We start from the raw sequence: 24278 nt of genomic DNA on the forward strand, positions 1-24278 counted from the left end.
CAGCGAAATTTGAATAACTATCGTTGGTCACAAAAGCTCTCAATCGTGTGACAATCGGCAGCAATACCTTAACTCGTCGTGGTCGATAACACGGGTCAAAGAATTCAACAATTTGAATTTTAAATTAAATTTGGAACTGAAAATATACAAAAACTAGCTCGTATTTATAGTACCTATTTATAGTATCCTATGCGAATATATACAGGGAAAATTTAGCTTAGCTAAAACATTTTTACATGATTGACATATGAATAGATCTTAGTTCCGCATCCCGGATGTGATTTTCTATTTTCATCAACAATTCATGAGAATAATGTATGGCCTAGATACAATCGAGTTCATTAGTTGGAGGTCAGTGGATGTTAGAATCAGGTTTATGTTGGTGGGAGAATTTGTTCCTGACGCAGATCATGATAACGCCAAGACAAAATTAGAATTGAGTTAAAAATTGTCACCATTTCTTATCGACATAGCAATAAATTTCGTCAACTAAGTTCTTTTTTTGTTCTTTGAAACTTTAATAATGAAAACTTCTAAATTTCTTGATGCTTCTTTGAAACCATCACATCCTCCCTTTTTAAGCAAATTTGTGGGTATAGGCTCTCCAAATCTGTCGGCCTGTTTTCTATTTCTTGACGATGTTCGTGAAGTCTCTGATGGTTCGGGTTGTTGGTGCTCTGCAGATGATTTGGCAGCTGAAGCTTCATCTTGATGTGAAGGTCCCACATCTGTGCTCTGAAGTTGTGGTTCTGATTCACAATTGGTCTCCTCAAATGCTGGTTCACTTTTCACACTGACCTCGTCTAATCTCGCAAATGGTTCTAGCTCACTAGAATAGTCTGTTTGAGTTTTTGGGCTTTATGAAAGATGTTCTCAAGCCCGTCCTGATGATGAAGGTAGCGGTAACTGTCATTGTCTTTTCATTGGTCTTGAATAGATTGGGTTCGCGCAAGTCGGAATCTGCTATTGCTGGTAATCTCACTCTGCGTCCCAACAGGAGTTCAAATGGAGTTTTGCTCCTCGTCTTTGAAGTGTTGCGATGTGTCATCATTGCCCTTTGCAGGAATGTTCCAAATGACACATTAAGATTGGGACTCCATGCTTGAAGTGCCCGCTTCACTGTCTGAACTTCACTTTCAGCTAGTCCATTATCTCTTGGTTAATAGACGGGTGATTTCGTGTTCCCAGTGATTCACACCACTGTTTAAGGTCACCACTTACAATTTCAAGATCCTTATCAGATACTAAAGTTTTGGTATACCAAATCTTGCAATGATTTGCCTAAGATATTTTTTAACTATTTCTGATGTTCTATTTCCCTCGGGGAAAGCTTCAATCAAGCCAGAACTCGGGTCAGCAATTACTAAGATATTCCCTTGGTCCTTAACATAACCCCAGTCTTTGTGGAACCGTTCCCAAAAGCTGGCTTCTGGCCACGTAGAGACTGTTTTTCCCATGCTAGGCCTGTTCATTTGACTATTCCTACATTAACAAACAAAATGTTGAGCGTCTTGGTTAACGCCAGGCCACCATGCTATCATTCTGAAGGATGCCTCAGTTGAGTTCTTCCCACGATGTGTCTCATACGCTTTTGCCAACACCAACTGTCGTCGTTTGGGTGGAATGGTAGGTACAACACCTCTGAAGATGATTCCATTGTGAATGGTCAGTGCATCTTTCTGTTGATCAGTTCTTTTTTCCACTTCTGAACAATGTTCCAATTTCCGCTTTTGATCCATTTCATTATGGCCTGGAAGATTTTGTTTGTTCCAAGTTCAGTTTTGATTTCTCCTTGGGTCACCAAATAGTAGTAGTTGAAGTAGTTGTTATTGATTGCGAAGCACGCTCGCTCGTTGTCGGATTCGTCTTCGTCAAAATCCATTCTACTCAAAGCATCTTTGTAGGGTATCTGCTCTCATGGTGTATACTTTAACTCATAGTTTAAGCCCATTGGAGCGGTTGCCCATCTTATGATTCTAGCTGGTGATGTCTTCAGGATCTCTTCATCTAGTGCAAAGAGATATTTGTGCGGTCTGTGGTCCGTTGTTAGTAGTAGTTGAAGTAGTTGTTATTGATTGCAAATTCGTCTTCCAAGAAGTAATTGCTTCAATTTTGTGACCAAAAGCACCATTGCCAGTGCTTCCCGCTCTACGTTTGGGTAGTTTAATTCCGCTGGAGTTAGCTTTCTTGATACATATATCACTGGATGTCCTTCTTAAGAAAAAACCCTGCCAATTGTTTTTTTTCAGAGGGGTCAGTAGTAACTGTTGTTGTTTTTTTGTAAACTCAGAATGTACAAGTGGTATAGCACATAGTTCAATTTTTATGTCTTCAAAGGTTTTTTATTGCATTTTGCCCTATGAGAAATTGCTATTTCTCATGTTATTTGAGAGTAGCGTTCTTGTTGCATAATAAGAATTCATTATTCCGTAAAATTTTGCTAGCCTGCCACAGGATTCGAGTTGTTTGTTAATGGTTGGTGCTTTTGCATTTTTTTCAACAAACTTAGGATCTAGTGCTATTCCTTCCTTTGAAATGGAGTATCCCAAAAAGCTATCGACTGTTTTGAGTTAGGTTTTTTTCTGATTAATAGTAAATTTTTTCTCACGTAATCGGCTCATGACTGCATGCATTCTCTTGTCGAACTGTTCCTTGGTAGTTCTATATACCAACACATCGCCTTGAGAGATCATAACACTTCTGATTCCTTTGAGTGTTGATTTGATGCAATTCTGGAAGATTGAAGTAGAATTTTTAAATGCCTGACGTAGTCGGCTCATCTTAAACAGTCCCTGAGATTTGTTGATTGTGCATATTTCTTTTGCCTCTTCGTGCAGTTTAATTCAATAGTAGGCATCTGAGAGGTCAATTTTGCCAAAGTAAAAGGCTCCTTGTAAATTGTGGAAGATCGTCTCCATGTCTTGTATTGGCCAATCCTCATCCATGACCTTGCAATGATATGAACTTTTAAGTCCACGTAAAGTCCCATTTCTCCACTTTTCTTTCACTGCCACGCCATTGGAGATGCATTAGTGACTTCCGGCTGTACTAGTTCAAAGATTTTCTGTCCTACCATCCGTTCCAGCTTCCCTCTGACCTTGTCTTAGAGAGGTAGAGGTAATTTTTTGGCTTTGCGGAACATTGGCTGTGATCCGGTTTTCAACTTCACATGAGCTTTGTAATCTTTCACAGCAGGTAAGCACTCGGTTGTGATGTTGTTCACACCGTGCTTTGGTATAAGGTCTGTGCCAAATAGTCTAAATTCTTTATCAGACTGCACAAAATCTAGCTGTTTTTGTGTGAGCCTGCTTCCGTTCTACTCAACGTCACGAGTAAGTGATACCAGAAGCGTTAATTGATGACCATCATAAGCTTCGAGATGTCTTATCTTACTGTCCAACTGAGATATACCAAGCATAGTCCTTATTTTTTTTGTCGTCAAGTTCAATTTGATAGTAGGCATCGGAGATATCAATTTGGCAAACGTATGATGCCCCATGTAGGTTGTGGAAGATCTTTTTCATGTCTGGTATTGGTTAGTCCTCATCCATGATATTGCCATTGATATGCACTTATAAATTCACGCAAAGTCTCAGTTGTCTTCTCGTACTGCTCCTTGGTAATTCCATATACCAACACATCGTCATGAAAGATCACAACATCTTTGATTCCTTTGAGTGTCGATTTGTTGCGATTCTGGAAGATTGAAGAAGAATTTTTCAATCCATGAGCTAGTCGGCACATCTTGAACAGTCCCTGAGATGGGTTGATTGTGCATATATCATTTGCCTCTTTGTCAAGTTCTACTTGATAGAGGCATCTGAGAGGTCAATTTTGCTAAAGTATGAGACCCCATGTAGGTTATGGGAGATATTCTCCATGTCTGGTATTGTGTAGTCCTCATCCATGACCTTGCCATTGATATGCACTTTTAAGTCCATGCAAAGTCTCATTTCTCCACTCTTCTTTCTCTGCCTCACCACTGGAGATACATTAGTGTTTCTTCCTGGCTGCATTGGTTCAAGGTTGCCCTGACCGACCATCTGTTCCAGCTTTTCTGTGACCTTGTTTTGATGAGTTGGAGGTATTTTTGGCTTTGCACGTTGGCTTTGATCCTGGTATCAACTTCACTTGAGCTTTGTAACCCTTCATAGCAGGTAAGTGCTCGGTTGTGATGTTGTTCACAGCGTGCTTGGGTAGAATGTCTCTACCAGGTAGTCCATATTCTTTGTCAGACTCCACAATTGCTCGTTGTTTTTTGTGTGAGCCTGCTTCTGTTCCACTCAACTTCACAGGTAAGTAATCCCAGAAGTGTTAATTGATGGCCATCATAAGCATCGAGATGTCTTATCTTACCATCAAATTGAAGTTTACAAAGCTCAGTCCATGTTTTTATTGATATCACTGTGCTATCCGGACCTGTGTCTACCTGCGTTTTTACTGTGCAGTTATTTATTGAGATTTATATCTATATCTCAGACATACTAAAGAATTGTTCTTCAGTATAAAACATTCGCATCTCCATTGGGGGAGATGTTTGCTCACAAGAAATTTTTTCTTCTGCTGAAAAGTTATTCTGTTTATTGTAACTAAATGAATTTGGTTAGGGTTTGCATCTACACTTTTTTTCCCTTTTTTGAGAAGTGTCCCTTCTTTTTAAACGTTTCACAAGGGTTGTTTTTTAATTAACGCTGTAAAGGGTCTACTTGAGTGTGGCTTACCTCCACACCTAGTGCACATGTTGTTGTGTTAATTATACGTAATTTTATCATTTGGTTTTTGAAAGGTCTTTTTGAAGTTGAACCCAACTTCTCCTTTCGCAGTAAAAGGCGTATTATCTAACGAAGAACTTGCATAAGTCATTGCTTGACTCCTGAACTATAAGCTCTCGATCATTTCAGAAACCGAACTTGCTGGTTTTGCTTTAATACCGTCTAGTAGTCTAAGCTTTGCTTCAGAGTCCCGCAAACCTCAGATCAAAATTTAATTTTACCAACTCCTCTTTGGGATTGGCTGATGTTTTAAATTTTTGAAGTCGTAATAGCGTGCTTCCTCTCTAAGATGCGCTAAGAAATCGTCGTCCGATGTCCCTACACCTTGTATTACGGACAGAAATTAAGCCCTTTCTGCCGTTACTACTCTCTCTTTAGGAGAAATATTAATTTGAATCAGCAATCTGATGTCTTTATACGGAGTGTCTATTAAATTCCTAGGACTAATTAGACTCCTATAAATAATAAATGCATCTTGCCCGCACGTACTAAGAAAAAGATTTGTTGGTTACCTGTAGGTCCTGTACAGTACCATGGATCTCAATCTTGTCCTCTTTCTGCTCTGCGCGAAATTCCGCCACAAAAGACATAATCCACGCAGTAGTTGATTCTGCATTCTGTAGATCCTACAATTGTCTGGCTGTAACTGGTCTAGAAACCGTTGTCCTGGTCGATAACACGGGTCAAAGAATTCAACAAGTTGAATTTTAAAATAAACTTGTAACTTAAAATACACAAAAATTAGCTGGTATTTATAATACTTATCTATGCGAAAATATACAGAGAAAATTTAGATTAGATAAAAATAATTTTAGTTGATTGACATGTGAATAGATCTCAGTTCCGAATTCCGGATGTGATTTTCTATTTTCATCAACATTTCATAAGAATAATGTATGGCCTAGATACAATCGAGTTCATTAGTTGGAGGTCAGTGGATGTTAGGATCAGCTTTATGTTGATGGGAGAAACTGCTTCTGACACATGATTGATAGGTCAACAGGATCATGATAGCGCCAAGACAAAATTAGGATTGAGTTTAGTTTAGTCACCATTACTTATCGACATAGCAATAATGTTCGTCAGGTAAGCTCTTTTCTGTTCTTTGAAGTTTTGATAAAGAAAACTTCTAAGTTTCTTGATGCTTCTTGGAAACCATCACACTTCCCAAAAGTAAAAAAATGGCTGTCGGATCACCGGACACCGCAAACAAAGCCAACCGTTGAGTATTTGTTCTACCACGCACATCCTGGTATAAAAGGTCTTATCAATTAGTCCACGCTTGTTCTGAGCCGCGAATGAAGTTGCCTGGCGTATCTGAGAAGTTTTATTCAGTTGCGGCTAAAGGGGATCATCTTTTTCGTTTGAATTTCTAACAATTTACCTTGATTGCCCATTCATCTATAATATTTTCTTTTTCCCTGCAAACCCCAGTTGAGATGTCGAATTATGAAAAGACCGTGGTCGACCAATATCGGGTATAAAAAGACCGTGGTCGACCAATGTTGAGTATGAAAAGATTTTAGGTCGACCCTAATAGTCCTGGTCAGCTTTAGGTCGACCCTAATGGTCATGCTCCACTTTAGGTCGACCGATATGGTCATGGTCGACTTTAGGTCGACCGATATGGTCATGAACTACTTTAAGTCGACCGATATGGCACTGGTCGACCTTGGGTTTTAACTGATGCGTTTTTGCATATAAGGTAGTTGCAAGTGTTAATGGTTTTGCTTCAGTTGGCAAAAACTTTTGGCCAAGGACAAAATTTCTTTTTTTAAAAATCTTTGTTCCAGCCAACATATTATCGTTCTAGTTTACATCATTGAGATGTTTCTAGTGCATTTGATTTTATCTTTGTACATACGGAGTGCTCAACACTGGGATTTACAGAACCCATGAACCCCTAAAAATGCACCAAATATTTGGTAAAAAAGACCTATGAAGTAGACTTTAGGTCGACCGTAATGGATATGAAAAGACCATTGGTCGACTTATGAAAAGACTTTAGGTCGACGGTATCATCTATGAACAGATTATGGGTCGACCGTTATCCGGGTATGAAAAGACCCTAGAGTCGACCAATATTGGATATGAAAATACCGTTGACCGACTTATGAAAAGACTTTAGGTCGACCGTGTATTTAAGGTAGGGAAACTACCCCCCATGTCGACTTTATAAGTCTTTTCATAATATCGACCTCTCAACTGGGGAAATTCCTTTGAAAGACATCTCTTCTTGCAACAGAGTCAGCTAAGCACTTTTCTGGGTCCCATTCCTCTGCATTAATGATGTTGAAATCTCCTTCTGTAAGTTTAAAACCAACATCAACGTTCCTTGATCATCTAAGAAAAACCATTTCCAATGATGAGCCGTTCGTAATATTGAAAAGTAATAAGTTACCCATCAACCTAAAAATTTACATATATTTCATAGGAAGTTATAAAGTGGAATACTTTGCAACATTTCATACTCTTTTCGTTTATCGATCGCTACCCGGGTCGAGAAAAAAATGCAAAAATATGTAAGATAAGCGGTGAAAAGTTAGTTTTTTCACCGCAAATTTCGTACGTAATTTTGCGGTGAAATGCGGTGAATGCGGTGAAGTTATGTAAGTTCACCGCTAGACAAAGCGGTGATCCTACAAAAATTCACCACAAATCACCGCTAAAATATCAAATTTCACTGCCCTTACAAGGGTCCGAACCTCTCACCTCCTGCATGTCATCCACTTCTTCTTCCACTGCACCATCTCACACTAAGTTTTAGTAATTTTTGTTTGAATATAAATCGAATTCACTCTACTTTCTGCAAAACATGCGCGGTGAATTTTTGTAAGATTTGCAATTTTTAGCGGTGAAATTACATAATTTAGCGGTGAAATGTGGTGAATTTTTGTAAGTTCACCGTTTACTCTTGTGGTGAAATTACCTAAATTCACCGCTTAGAAAAAAGTGTCAAAAAGATGTAAGATGAAGGTGTAGTTTTAGTCGGAAAGCAAATCTAACATTTCCTCCCACACTCACCATTAAATTTCACCGCATTCTTTGCTGATCTCAAACATCTTTAACAATTTTTTCTAAGCGGTGAATTTATGTAAGTTCACCACTAAGTTGAGCGGTGAATTTATGTAATTTTACCGCTAAATTCAGCGGTGAAATTATGTAAACTAAATTATGTTCAGTTTCCAAGAGCAGATCCCATCATTTTCGTTTTTTATCCATGTGAACTCTGCTGGGGCTTGTATTCATTCATCGTTATTAGTTTTTTCCATGATTTTTGCAAATCGATTGGCTACAACAAATTGCTAGTTCTTGTGTGATTAGCAAAGTCAATGGCGAAAAGCCTCCCTATCTTGTGGACCTAGCCTCCCTTGAACATCAGCACTGAATCATGTCAAAAGCTTTCTGTTTTTCGCCTTCCCATTACTCTGTTCAAGTCCCAATTTATAATTTATAGTCTGAATTTTTTTATGATATTTTGTATCTTATGTTGTTGCATGATTATTTAGATAAGTGAGGCAATGCAAAGAAATTCACCACTGGCTCTCTTTCTCTCTCTCTCTCTCTCTCTCTCTTTCGACTGTAAACAAATTTTAAAATAAAAAGGAACCTTTGGTACAGAAATTGTTGCGGTAAACAACATTTTGACCTTCATATTGCGAGAGCTTCAACACTTCAACTCTAGATGACTTCTTCAACAAATGCAACAATTAATAAACACGTGATTTGAACTAAGAAATCATAATTTCATCCAATTTTTATCACAATCACTCGTTTCCTTTCGAGCTTGAGTTCTTCTTAAGCAAAAAGTATTTAAGTCTTTCAAGCGTTTAAAGCAGTCTAATCAAGAAAAATAAGTGTTGCAACCCAACATTCAATGGTCCGCCGAAAAATAGGTTAAGGATAAAATAGTCAAAGCATTAGGCACTCAAAGCATTCACTCTATCAAAAATTTGTTGATAACCTAAAAAGGGGAAACTTAAAGGGAAACTGAAAACCGGACACCCTCACTAGATACCAATATCATTCCCCCACATGTTATTCAAGTTGATTAACTTGTATAGCTAGGTTGATTAATCTAACCAAGAGACCCGGCAGAGGATATCTAGTGGGGTAACTGTATACTGAAGATTCTGCATATTTTTTGGAAAAATTCAGGTGAAGTCAATCTCTCTCTAGTTCCAATCGAGAACACGGTTTTTGTTAGCTGATTTTGCCACCTGAAGTACCAAGACGAACTTCGGGTGTTAAAATTGGCCACACTTTTGCTGAGGGGATAGATACAACCCTATATTTACAACTTTAACGCTGTTTTAACCACAGAAGATTTACAGCAACTAAAGCAAAGGTCAGTGAGACAAGAGCATATCAAAAACGTGCCAGAAAATCTAGAACTTCTTCGAAAAATGCGTGGAGCTCACAGAGGAGTTGCAACAAAACTCTACAATGAGGCAGACGGCATAATGAACAAACCGTTCACACTTCTCATTTCTCAATGAAGACGACCTTATCGGACTGCAGCAGATAATTGAATTATTGAAGAAGAAGCAAGGCTTCCAATCTGAGCACAACCAAAAATTCAGTCTCTTCTTGATGATCCTGACATATTTGACAATGAAATTGATGAGACAGAGGAGTATGATGACAAGATATGCCAAAACATCAACTATGTTCATCGTTTTATTCAGCAAAAGGCAAGGCACTTGTCACAAAAGAGCTCATTTGCAGCCGGAAGCAAAACGATTTCGATAAATTACCGAAGCTCGACTTGCCCAGTTTTCCCAGAAACTACTTGGACTGGATCTCGTTTTTCGATCGCTTCAAGGGAGCAATAATATATAACAATCAGTTGACAAACAGTTTCAGAGTACAGTACCTGAAGTCGGCAGTGAAAGGAGAAGCTTCGAAGATGTTAACTTCAATCATAGTCACCGACGACAATTCGATGCTGCAATGGAAATTTTGCTGAACCAATACGACAAGAAAAGATTTATACTGCGAGCCAACATTCATGGAATTGTCTCCTATTGACCAGTTTCAAATGAAAACACGCGGAAATTAAGAAAACTTGTTCACAATGTAGGAACACAGACTTTCTCTTCGCAACATGAGACAACCAGTTGAACATCAGGACCCCTTCTTTGTCTACTTGATTGCAGAAAAAGTGCCCAACAAAAGACAAAAATTCTGGGAGTTTTTTTCTCAAAGTGGAAAGAACTACAGACCTATCAGGAACTAAAGATATTCCTAGAGGAACGTGTTTGAGCCTTGGAGTCAGCAGCACCAAGCAAGAGTTTATGAAATACCGAAAAACGATCGCATTCGCAACCAAATCAAGCACAGAAACCACTTCACACTCATGTCACGACAACGAATCAGCAATGAGAACACCGAATTTTCAAATGTGGGAAGTTCAAAGGTTTAGGTGTCAAGGAGCGAGCCCAGCTGATCAAAATCAAAAGACTTTTGTTTCAATTGTCTACGACCAGTTCTTCATGCCGCCAATGTAGACGAAAACATCACACTTTGTTGCATGGAGAAAAGGCTCAGCAAGTCACCAATCGAGTGAAAAAATAGTTTGGAAACAGCCGCAAAACCGACGCAAGGGAACCGAAAAAGGTTACACCTGGAACAGTATTGCAGAACAAATAACTGTCGATCAAAAGATAACAGCAGCCCTCACTCATGAAGATAAGACTCAGGAAATTTTTCTCCAGGCAGCAATTTTTCCTGTTAATGTCCAGGGAGAAATCTTCGAGCAATTCTGGACTCTGCATCTCAGAATAATCTTGTAACTGAAGCTGCAGTACAATGACTTCAGCTAAGGAGAAAGAGGGACAATACTCGTGTTTTTGGACTTGGAAGAAATGAAGTCTCGGCTAATCGCGGATTTGTTGACCTTTGCCTTCATCCAAAAAACAAAGCACAAATTATTATTGACGCGTCAGTTTTGACAAAAATGACATACGATTTGCCTTCTCGGTACATCAACACAGACAATTGTAAGACAGTAAAGGAAGTACAGTTGAGTTGGCTGACCCCGATTTTAACAAGCCCACCCAATCAGATCTCAACATTGAAGCTGGACACTACGAAGACTTGGTGGCTGGAAAAACCGACTCTAAGAACCAAGAGTCCCTGTTATTTATCGACTCTCAGTATTCGGGTGGTTAGTAATGAACGCGAAAACGTGCAACCTTCCAATTCTTCCAATTTGCAAACCTACTATGTGTCATCATTTGAAGACAGACTATAGCGTTTTCAGGAAATCGAGGAAGTGCCTGCAACTAAACATCTGACCGACGAAGAAAGAAGATGTGAAGAAAACTTCAAGTCAACCACAAGAAGAAGCCCCCTAAGGAAGGTTCAGCGTAAACCTGCCGTTTGAAAAAAAGAAATTGGAGAACTTGGCGATTCACAGCAGCACACACGACAAAGACTTAGAAGTCTCTTTCAAAGACTTCAAAAAGAGCCTGATCTGTGCAGACGATAAAACGAGTTCATCAATGAGTTCTTTAAACTAGGACACGTGGAAGAAGTACTCGCAAAGGAGATGATAATGCCAATCTCAACCATCACTATGTGTTCAAAGATTCAAGTACAACTATAAAGCTGCATGTAGTCCTTGGTTTTTCAGCGAAGACTACCAGTGGATTTTCTATAAAGGATAGACCGATGGTGAGACCAAAGATCCGGAAAGATCTATGCAGCATCCTGATCCGTTTCCGTATGTATCCTGTGGCCCTTTCAAGAGACATTGCAAAAACGTGTAGACAATTGCAACTGGAAGCCGAAGATAAAGACTATCCTCGACTATTTTAGAAGGTACCGAAATCAACAGATACAAGGACTTTTAGGTTGACACGTGTCACGTACAGAATAGCATCATCAGCGTTCCATTCTGTTCGTCCATTACAAGTTTTATCGGAAGATGTTACGGACAAAAATGTACAGCAAAAAATCATGACAGGCATGTACGTCGACGACTTGTTGACAGGAGCACCCGATCTGAAAAGTGCAATGAAACTGCAGGACTCAATCGTAGCAGTTCTTTCACAGGCAGGTTTGAGATTCGCGAATGGACTTCAATAACCCAGAACTTGTTGAATGACTACCTGCAAAATTTCGAGAAACTGCCGACGAGATGACAATTAAAAGCGACAACTACAAAATGAAAACTTTAGGCGTCAAGTGGAAACCAAATCCAGGCTACTTCAGTTTCACAGCAAAACTGGACAAAAAGATACCATCTAAAAAACCCGAAATACTGTCAGAAGTTGCCCGGTTCTTTGATCTTTTGGGATGCTTTTCACCTACAACAACATAGTCCAAGTTTTTTGTGCAAATGCTTTGGATAGACCAACTTGGATGGGACGAAGCTTTGTCGAAAAGCTTTCAGCAACAGTACAGCCCACGCAGATTTCATTTGAGGGATTTTGAAAGTATTACACTGCCTAGAAAGGTAGTTTCAATCTCACTAGCATCATCGGATATTGAACTTTACGTCTTCAGTGATGCATCCACTACAGCCTACGCCACAGTTGTGTATATACGACAATCTTTCGACGGATCGGTCCACACAAAAATGTTGTGCGCAAAAATCAGAGTTGCACCAATAAGGAGCTTGTGCGTTCTCCTGTTGGAGCTTTGTGCAGCACTTCTTGGAGCAAATTTAGTAAAACCGCATCATCATCTTTGAGCGATCAAAGTTTCCCGACACCAAAGGTGTACGCTTGGACAGATTCAACGGTAACACTTGCTTGACTGCAAGATTTTCCAAGAAAGTGCAAGACAATCATTGCCAACCGTGTTGCAAAAATTCAGAAAAACATCCCATCCAGTAATTGGAATTTCGTGCCGAAGGAAAAGAATCCTGCTGATTGCACATCACGAGGGATCTTAGCCGCAAACTTAGCCAAACACAGCCTTTCGTGGAATGAACCCACTGGCTAGAAAATGCGAAGGTTATTGGCCAAAAGCGGAATTCAATGGGAAACATCAGCCCACAGTGAACATTGAAGTGCAAAAAGAAACACTGAAGCAAACGCCAATAGTTGTTACTCAGGAGATCAACTCAATAGTTCAGCTAAGTCATAGAATATCCTCGTTTGGAAAACTGGTTCGAAGTTTTTGTTATGTCTAGAAAAACTTTCAGAAGGCTAAACAACAAAACCAGAAGACATTTGCAAGCAGAACAGATCCAACACAATCCGATATCAATTGCTACTCACAGAAGAGGAACTCATCATCAAAACAAAATCAACAGAAAAGGTCGGAAGGTGCAGCAGCATCTGAGTTTCAATCACTTCGTCAATTCAACTCTTCACATCTTTATCTTGGACGGATTGCCATATACAGTTTGGTTCAAAATCTTTACTTGCAAGAGTTTGATGCCATTGTTAGTCATTCATTTTCATCAATAACAAAGTGGAAAGTTAACAACAATGCGGACAATGCGTAGTGTAATAAACCGCTTGGTAAAGTTGATGATGTTGGTGAGTTTGAGTTAGGTAAGGTTGAGGTTGTTAAAGTTAAGGCAGGTAACGTTGGTGAGGTTTAGGCAGGTAAGGCTGGCAAGTTTGAGGTAGGCAAGATTGTTAAAATTCAGGTAGATGATCTTGTTACAGCTCAATTAGATAATTTTGATAAACCAACAAGTTTCAAAGAATTGGAGCAACATGTAGATACAAGTGAAGAAGACTTGATCAACAGTACCACAAAGCAAAGAATAGAGCTTTTGCCAAAAGAGGAAAACTTTCAAACTTTCTTCCTTCTACGACCCAGACAATAATTTTGTTCGCGTGGTCGGACGACTAGCAAACTCGCCATACAACATTGACAAGAAGTTTCCTATCGTGATTCCGAAAGATTTGCCAATCACAGAGCTTCTGATTCGGGAAGCTCATGCAAGGAACTTACATGAAGGCCCACAATTAACATTGTTTTATCTTCGACAAACAATTTGGATACCATGAGGAATTTCAACCGTTAAAAAAATTATTTTTAACTGCAAGCCCTGCATTTGCCACGACGACAGGGCTCTTCAGCTGCAAATAGGAGATCTGCCAACAGAACGTTTTTTTCATTATTTGTTTTCACTCACAGTGGTTTGGGCTACTGTGGTCCTTTCAGCACAACAGACAGCAGCGGAAAATTGCAGAAGACCTATGTTGCCCGATTTCTGTGTTTCAGCACAAAGGCCCTTCATTAGGAAACAGTGACAACGTTGACTAAAGAGGACTTTCTGGACGCCATAAAAAAATTTTCAGCACAACCTAGATTATCCGAAAATATATATAATGACAACTCAAGGATTTTCATTGGAACTCGGGGAGAAATCGGATTTCGTATGTTATTAATGGACAGAAAATTTATGGAACTGGTAGATGCCTTCACTACAGTACAGCAGATAAACTGGTTGTCAATTCCTCCTTGGACGCCTCACATCAGAGGTCTCTGGTAAGCCGCAATTATTTCCATGAAGAGACATTTTACAGGACTCTGGGGACAACAAAGATGTCTTTTGAGAATTTCACAACCTTGATCACTCAAATTGAGGCCATCCTCAATTCTCGCCCGTTGACAGCCCCCTCTAGCGACGCTACTGAGCCCTCAGCACTAACACCAGCTCATTTTCTTATTGAATGCCCACTAACAGCTTTGCCGGAGCCATCTCAAGAAGTCAACAGGACGTTAAACAGAAGGTTCAAGAGCATCAACAACATTGTCAGACAATTTTGGAAAAAGTGTTCCGTTGACTACTTGACAACGCTTTAGAATCAACCAAATGGCACGATAACCAGCTACAGTACGCCATGAAAGACATTGTTGTCATAAAGGAAGACAACACGCCTCCAATGCTATGGCCACTGGCAAGGATTACAAAAATTGTCTACAAAAATGACAAGATAGTACGAGTCGTCCAAATTAGAACTCAAACAGGACTCTACATACGACCAGTAAGCCGACTTGTTCCACTGGAAAAGGAAACATCAGAATCTCAGTTACACAAATGGAAGACAGCGGATGACTAAATGGATAGGGATTGACAAGTCAGCAGCACAGCTCATTTCAGTGCAACAAGACCGGAAAATAAGCGTTCCCTAGACAATCAATATTCAGGTCAATAACATCAGCAATCAATAATTTGAAGTCTGTGACGCTAATTGTTAAACATCCATCTTAATGACAGCAACGACAATGAAGACCACAATGATGATGATGACGATAATGACCAAAAAGATGGTGATGACGACAACGACAAAGACGACGATGACGACTACGACGATGGCGAATACGACGATGATGACTACGACGATGACGACTGCGACGACGAAAATAACAACAAGGCAAACAACAATCAATTTTCAGAAAGCACTTTCCTCATCAAAATTTTTCTGTGAAGTGTCTTCTGTCAAATGGTCTCAAGTGACTTCAATGTTACTTTTCATTCGAACTCGTTCAAGGAGGCCGGGGTATGTTGCGGTAAACAACCTTTTGACCTTCATATATTGAGAGCACCAAAACTTCAATTCTAGATGACTTCTTCATCAAATGCAACAATAAATTACCACGTGATTTGAACTAAGAAATGATAATTTCATCTGATTTTATCACAAACACTCGTTTCCTTTTGAGCTTGAGTTCATCTTAAGCATAAAGCATTTAAGTATTTAAAGCGTTTAAAGCAAGTCTGATTAACAAACATAAGTGTTGCGAAGATAATTGAAAATTATGAATATAAACCAAATGAATAAAAATCAAATTCAACAAATCGCATTAAACTCAAAGGAAACATTAAAATGAAACATTCAGTTTTAATGCGCTGCACAATTTGAAAAGTTTGACCTAAATTCGGTTTTGAATTTGACCTGAAGCAAATTGTCATTCGAGAACTTTAATGTAAACTTTCGAGACCTTTAATATCACTTAAGCCTTCTGAAACTCAGGAATAAATGGAGGTCGTTCTCGTTGATCGCACTCCTCTTTGATGCAGATTAATGATGATGACCTCAATTATCTGTCAACGTGATCAAGTTCAAAAACTCTAGAACAGGTTTGATACGATCCGCGTCGCTAAGAGAAAAGACTGGTGGCAACAACAACAAGTCCTAGTGATTATAAAAGTGGATTATAAACGTGGAATCATTCAAAATGAAAAATTCGAAGGCAGAAGAAAATCTAAAACAAACAACTCAAGAGTAAGTAAAGCACATAAGTGCTTCTTAGATTAAAAGTAGAAACAAGTCGGAAAGAAGAGGAAAGACAGCAATAAGTTCAATTTACACTCTAAAAATCTCTCGTGTGAAATCACACAATTTTTTCTCGTGTGATGAAAAATCACATGATTTTTCGTGTGAAAAATGCGTCTCGTGTGATTTCACACGAGAACATTTTCCTCGTGTGATGAAAAATTACACGGTTTTTCATGTGAATGACTCTGAGGAAATGAAGCAATTTTTAGAGAAAATTCAGATTTTTCCTCGTCCTAATTTCCTTTAGAACAGATGGCTGATCTATCCATGATAATTTCATGCTACATTGGGGTCTTTTAAGTGATTAAAACCAAAGATAATACTTTAAATTGAAAAAGTTGGGTATAAAGTGCAATTTTTCTTTGTTTTGTCATTTAAAAAGTTAATCTGGTGATTTCAATGTAGTATACGTGAAATCAATGGTGATTTCAATGGAGTAAACACCCAACAAAAGGAGCCAATTAAAAAGAGTTTAAAAATTCAATGGATAATGTGTTCAACGTAGATGTAGCACACTCAAGAGTTATATGTTCAAAACGTTTCTTGAATAATGCAACCTCTGTGGGTCTTTTACTCATCCGAATTTCTTTTAGAAAACAAGAATGTTCTGTCAAATGTATTCTTATGCTATTTCGGGCTTTTTTTAAGTGATTAAGATAGAACTTTAAAATGAAAAACTGGGGTAAAATGGGACACCTAAAACATCCTCTCACAAAAACTGTTTTTATCTTGATGTGTTGACTGTAGGTTGTCAGTCAAACTGAAAATTAGCAGTTAATGGCCTTTGAGCCTTATATTTATGAATAACTCTGACCGGAGCCACGACCTGACGTTTTTATTTGATAAAGAGGAATCAATTCTTTCTGTTTTGACTACAGTAATTATTTTTGAGTTTCATAACCGGAAAAGCAAGGAAAAAGTTTTTTAGCATTTTGACTTGCTTCTCCTAAGTGAATTCACACAAATGTACGGATAAAATAAATAAAATATTTTCTTGTCAAGTTTTTGGTAGAATTTTTAAGGAGAACCTGCTAAATCATATTGAACTACAACACAGTCTTTTTCTTGCTATTAGCTTTTGGCCTCCAATTTTTTGAACAAATTTTTGAATTAGTTATGGTGGCAAACGTGTTCTTAATTTTTGGGGCATAAAATTGACAAACTTGAACTCTTTTCATGTCTTCTCATCCATTTCTTGCTATTAGCTCGTGGCCTCCAATTTTTTGAAACAAATTTTTCAAAGGTTATGGTGGCAAAAGTGTTCTTAACTGTTGGGCCATAAAATTGACCAGCTTGAACTCTTTTTGTGTCTTCTCTTCTATTTCTTGCTATTAGCTCGTGGCCTCCAATTTTTGAAACAAATTTTTTAAAGGTTATGGTGGCAAAAAGTGTTTGTAACTGTTGGGCCATAATATTGACCAACTTGAACTCTTTTTGTGTCTTCTCTTCTATTTCTTGCTATTAGCATATGGTCTTCAATTTTTTGAAACAATTTTGTTAAAGCGATGGTGGCAAAAAGTGTTCTTAACTGTTGGGCCATAAAATTGACCAGTTTGAACTCTTTTTGTGTCTTCTCTTCTATTTCTTGCTATTAGCTCGTGGCCTACAATTTTTGAAACAAATTTTTTAAAGGTTATGGTGGCAAAAAGTGTTTGTAACTGTTGGGCCATAATATTGACCAACTTGAACTCTTTTTGTGTCTTCTCTTCTATTTCTTGCTATTAGCTCGTGGCCTCCAATTTTTTGAAACAATTTTGTTAAAGCGATGGTGGCAAAAAGTGTTCTTAACTGTTGGGCCATAAAATTGACCAGCTTGAACTCTTTTTGTGTCTTCTCTTCTATTTCTTGCTATTAGCTCGTGGTATTAGCCTCCAATTTTTCGAAGAAAATTTTTAATGTTGTATTTTTAGAAGGTAGTTAGAGACGTGCATGAATAAAATTTCTCCTAACAGCACAAATAACAAGTGCTTTTTGGGGCGAGCGCCCCTTTTTTTGAATGAGTTTTGTAAAAAAGCAGTACATGATTTGTCATATGAGATCACATAAAAAATCATGTGCCAACACACGATTTTTCAGTTAAAAAGTGACACACGAAAAAATTGCAATTTACATGATATTTCGTGTGAAATCACACGAATCTCTCGGGTTAGCCTTCACGAGTTCTCACGTGATTCACACGATTTTTCACGTAATTTCTCATGTAAAGTCACACGAGTTTTAGTGTGATCCACATAATTTTTCGGGGTCTTTCACATGACTTTTCGGTAATTTTTACGCAAAAAATCGTGTAAAATTTCATGTAAAAATACACGATTTTTCGTTTGTAAAACCCCCAAAAAATCACGTGGGCTCACATGAAAAAACGTGTGATTCTACATGAGAAATTACGTGAAAACTCGTGTGAATCACATGAAAACTCGTGAAGGCCAACCCGAGAGATTCGTGTGATTTCACACGAAAAATCACGTAAATTCCAATTTTCTCGTGTGTCACTTTTTAACTGAAAAATCGTGTGTTGGCACATGATTTTTTTATGTGATCTCACGCGAGAAAATTTTAGAGTGTAACCGCCAAAAAGTAGATACTTAGTAGCTATCAAAGACCAATGATGAAATCTTCGACAGCTGAAAGCAAAAATGCCGCCAAATGACTATATCGAAGAACGTGTTCATCAACATGACAAGAGTTGCTAAAGTCTTCTCGACGGATAAGTCTTGTACTTTTTCAAATGATGATCCAAACTGATTTCTAAAGTACATGTAATTTAGAGACACTAATTCCAGATTCAGATCTTCGAAAGAAGTTCGAGACTAACGTCCATCGCAATTAAGGGCGCAATCCTATCAAAAAAGGGCGCGGTCTACGGGAATGACTACCCTTTGCTCCTGCTAGCCGTAAAGTTACGTGAGACTCAAGAGAGTTTGAATTTCGGACGGGCAATCTTTTACTGTTAAATTGATCGTCAGATTACCCAAACCAATCTTCCGCCCCCACCTCAAAGGCGCACAACCCCCAACCAGCCCCCACCTTGCACCCACATACCTCCCTATTCAATCAAGCAGAATCAAATCACTTCATCAGCTCGAGTGGCGTTTGATTTGATTTGTAACAGTATAGCAGTGAAAGTTAACACTTCACAGATGAACAACAGACTGATTTTCTTCGTGGGAAGATGAATAACAGAATGTGAATACCATGCATAGACTGAAAACAAAAATGATAATACAATTTCAATGAATCAGTGCTGATTACAATTCAGGTGTCATGACCTAGTTCTGATATGCTATGACGCTAAGGTACGGGTCTCTCCAATGTATTTCTCTACTAAACAGCATCATTTTTTGTTGAATTATTTGTCGCAGTCCTGCACCGTACAGAACTTCTTGCGATTCGATTTTTGGGAAATTTCAAATGTCTCGTTGTTGCAACTCGGATTTTAAAGACAAAGAAAATTTGCTGGTTGCAGTATTCATGAAACAATGCATACTGCTGATTTGTGTGAGAATATCTGCAATACAAAACTTCTGTTGATGCTTTGCTGAAATCGCGTCGGCTCAATGAGAGAGCTGGTTCATGTTCCAGCTCGCCGCATTAGTTGAAAAACGATTGCTGGCTTTCCTATAAGATCTGCTTGTCTCTGCCTGGGCCTCTTAAGCTCAAATCGCTTTCAGCAACAATGCCATCCTGAATTTGAATATTGCACAGATAGCTGACGAGTTGAAGATGGAGATTCAGCAGCAGATTAGAACACCACACACTATTTTCTTTTGCTAAGTACCTCTTTGTTTCATCAGCGTATATATCTGGCGTTTCTTATTTGACCTCCTTATTAAAAAAACAACGTCTCGTAGTTTGGTCACAATTCTACTGTTTTTATCTTTGTGAAGTATTCTAATTAGAAGATGACGCACCACTTTTTATGTTCAAAAAGATTTTTTCAAGCCAAAATTGTAATCTAAATATAGATGTGCTTGCTTCCTTAGAGAATCTCAAACAGTTTATGCCCACGAAGAAGTTTTTTTGAATTAAAGATGATTTTTTCTCATTTGAGCCTGGCTATTCATGACATCACTTTGCTGTTCGTGTGTCTTTCGTACCTATAAAAGTCAAGCGGATAATCATTTTTATTAGTTGAGGTATTTTCACCTGGAGAAAAAAAATGCTTAAATTCTAATGATTAGGCTACACGAAATTTCATGTAATATTTCGCACACATCATAGAAAAAAATCATAGCCTTCATTTATAACCGTAGATTAGTATGCGCAATATGATTTTTAAACGCAGGATTAATATGCGCAAGATGGCTTATAAAAGCAGGTTTTCATAACACAAGATGAGTGTTATAAACGCTGGTTTGCCTGCTAAGGATGAATCATACACACAGGCTAGCTTGCAAAAGAGGTTGTATGAAAAAATAAGCACAACGCTTGCTAAATTTGTTAACATTAACTTCCCGCACCTAACTCCAAGTGCGTTTCAGTACTGGGCAAGTGTAAATGCAACTTCTCATCATTACTGATTCAGAGACTGATTCATTTCACGTTTTTGACTTGTCAGACTTGCATTCAGTCTGATTTTAAATAGTCAGACTTAGGCCAAGTGTAAAAACAAAGTTACGTACGGGGATTGCACCCTCAATCTCTCACTCCCTAGCTGTTTGTCCTCCTTTCTGCGCCACTACGACTGGTGAAATATTAACTTTTGTGCCGTTAATATACGCTTGAAGGAAGCGAATTTCAAGCGAGAAAGCGAGCAAAATGTATTACATGGGAGACTTGCATTTACAACTGCCCAGTACTGATTTGCACTTGGAGTTCGGTACGGGTTTACTCTGATTCAAATTAAATATGAGAATTAGTAACGCTCATGTACATAAAACAAAGAATACTTTGCTATAACATTTTTTTTTAATATTTGACATTTAAAAATGCTAAAATCATGCCATGGTATATGGAAGAATAAACAGAAAAAGGTGCATAGATATAGACTTCGACTTTCCACTCCGTCAATCAATCAATGGAACATGCTTTTGGGCTTGCAAATAAGAACCAAATTATGCAAAAAAGACACTGGATCTTCTTTTACCCCCCTCCCCACCCCCCCCCCCCCCCCTCCCGTTTATAGCTCATCGTGTGCATACTAACAATTAACATAATTCACCTTACACAGTGTTAAACCACTCTGATGCTGTTCCACACAAGAATTTATAACTCAGAGTTCATGATTCAGAACTTTTTGCCATTCAATTCTCATTATTCATGGTTGAAATGCTCTGAGGGCAAACTCCTGGTGCTACTTCAAGCACCCTGAACCAAAAAAATATTTCGATGAGGCTTTTTAGAAGTTACATGAGAAAGGAATTGACCGTTGAGAGCAGCTCCCTCGAATTTAGTACGCTGTTACACAAACCATGCCCTTTTTGGCTGGTGTGGGTATATAATTGCATGGTGTGGAGCGAACAATTGTTTGTCTTCTTTGATGCATTAAATTTATTTCTTTTCGATCAATCTGCTGTCAAATTTGTACTCAAAATCAAATTAAATTATTTTTGATGGCGTTCCTTGAACAATTGGTCCGTTGGGAAGTTGACATCAGCGGGAATTTTCTAAGGAGATCAGCCGGCCTAAAAAAACGTACTTAAGAAAACACTCATTATCAGTTTTTCAAAGTATGACAATTTGGTTTTTTTTTCGTTACTGAAAAACATTGTGCGTCAAGTTTCATGACCGTTTTTTTTGTCTGTTTTGATGGACTGTTTCTGATCCTTTACATCTTGATCCGATTGTCCTAGAATTTTTACACCAACTCTGCCTTACCAATATTATTTGAAATCGGAAATTGTGATACTGAGGAATTTGCTGCTAACTTGTTGAGTGATGATCCACTGAAAGTTTCCAGTTTACATCTAACGGAGCGGGTGAAAGTCTAAGTTTGTTGTTAGACAAAACGAACTTTGAGTGCGGTACAATGCAAATGATGAGCATCCTGTACAAAAACAAATATTGCTTTTCAGGTAAAAAAAATGTAAGTCGGTGTACTGAAGTGTGCTACACTCAGTAACACTATTTGATAATCTTAGTGCTATTTTGAGAATTTACGTTATAGTGCGTGAAGCACAAACTTGATTTGGACAAAGTCCATTTTAGCGTGTGAACAAATTACTAAGTAGTTTTGAATAAGCTACTATTTTAAGATCAATAACTAAAACTGAGAATACTATGACGTGATATTGTCACGCCACATAGAGAACACCAACTTAACCTTGGTAACTCTGTCGACACTCGTTATCTCTATCCAATAGGATACTAGATAACCACGTGTACGCAAGTATAAAAGGAGCTTGCACGCTCAACCACCAACACTTTTTGGTCCCTGATAACTTCTGATTTAAAATCATACTCCCGTATTGCTCCCTTTCTCAATCTCAGCTTACTTGAGATATTTTTCTAACTTAGAATATTTTGTGACTTGTTCTTAACTAAGAACTCTCTAAGTCATAAAATATTAACTTAGCACAAAATTGGAAATCAGGTAAGTTTAACTTAACTTCTCTAAGTTATAATTTAACATCTCTTAAACTCTATCTAAGTTACAAGTTAACTTAGAATAACTCAACCTGTACTATCTAGTGCTATCTCAGTCTTAACAACTTTAACTATTCTATCCCTTCATGCTCGGTTCATATTTGATGTTGTTTAACATAACTTAATAATTCATATTTGCATTTAACTTTATTTATTACTTAACTATATACCAAGAGTAGAACTAGGGGTTGAACTCTCAAGTTATAGATGTGGTCCCGCGATTAACCCCGTCGTTAAAGTATCTAATGTACGGACCAGCAGTATAAATGGTGGTCCCAGAGAGGCTACTTCAATTTAACTTGTTCATTTAAAAGAGAGAGGCTACTTCAATCTAAATTGTTCATTTAATATAGAGAGGCTACTTCAATCTAAATTGTTCATTTAATATAGAGAGGCTACTTCAATCTAAATTGTTCATTTAATATAGAGAGGCATTCTCAATTTAACTTGTTCATTCAAACTATCAGAGAAGCCTGCCTAAATTTAACTTGTTCACTTATTGTAGAAAAGCCATTAAATTAACTTGTGTAAGTTAACTAGTCAAAGGGCTTCTCACTAAAATCCTTTTTTGATTTTGATTTAAACTATTCCTCTGTTCTTAATAATTCTAATACAATAACTTCAGTCCTTTAAACGATGGCCAGTCCTGGTGGTAGTACTCCTCCACCTGCCGTTACTCCCCCACCTGAAACTCCCATAATACATCCAAATCTCTCACTTGTATCTTTTTCAGGCAATGATCCTAATCAGGATGCCACTTCTTTTTGGAACTCTGTAGAAAACAAAATACTCTTTTCACTAGGAACTAGGCCTACAGCACCCGCTGCACAAACTAGCTATGATAAAAGGCAACAATCCTTATTCGGCTCACTTTTAACTGATACAGCACTAGAATGGTTTGAAAGTGAAGTCACAGATGCTACAGATTGGAATACTTTAAAAGATGAATTTATAAAAAGATTCGCAGACTGTAGAGACCAATTTAGATTTAGACTTGAGGTTGAGAACACATTTAGGCAAGAAGGAGAATTAATAAAGAACTATCTACATAGAATAAAGAGTGGAGTTGATAAAGGTTGGCCAGAAAAGATACCAACAAGTATTGAAGGAGATGACAATATAAGGAAAGAGAAAGAAATTCAACAAAGACAACGAAGTCAGAAATACATAGATTTGCCATAAGAGGACTAAGAACACAAGGTTTAAAACGCAAAGCGCACGAAAAACTTATTGAGAATCCTTCAATAACTTGGACACAGTTTGTCGACCACTTAGTCGTAAAAGACTTAACATTTTCTGTAACAACAGAATCTAGTGGAGCTACAGGAATAGATAAACTTAAGACACTCGAGAGCAAAATTAACGATTTAACTAGTCTTTTCAAAAGCAACGAAGTGAATGCTATAGATACTTCTAGGCCAAGAGACCCTAATATAAAAGGCAGACCTAACAGTACTAGATTCTGTGATTATTGCAGAAGCAATGGTCATTCCATCTCTAGATGCACAAAGAAGCAGATAGATGATAGTGTTAACAAATTGAGAAAGGAACTAGTTGAACCAAGAAGGCCAAATATAACATTCTCTAATGATTATAGAAAGAATAACCGAGGCAATACAAGATTCAATGGTCCTAGAAACCAAGGCTATCAACCAAGAGGTGGCTA

The sequence above is a fragment of the Convolutriloba macropyga genome, chromosome 10 (genome assembly GCF_964194025.1).
Source record: "Convolutriloba macropyga chromosome 10, txConMacr16.3, whole genome shotgun sequence".
NCBI classification, from domain to species: Eukaryota; Metazoa; Xenacoelomorpha; order Acoela; family Convolutidae; genus Convolutriloba; species Convolutriloba macropyga.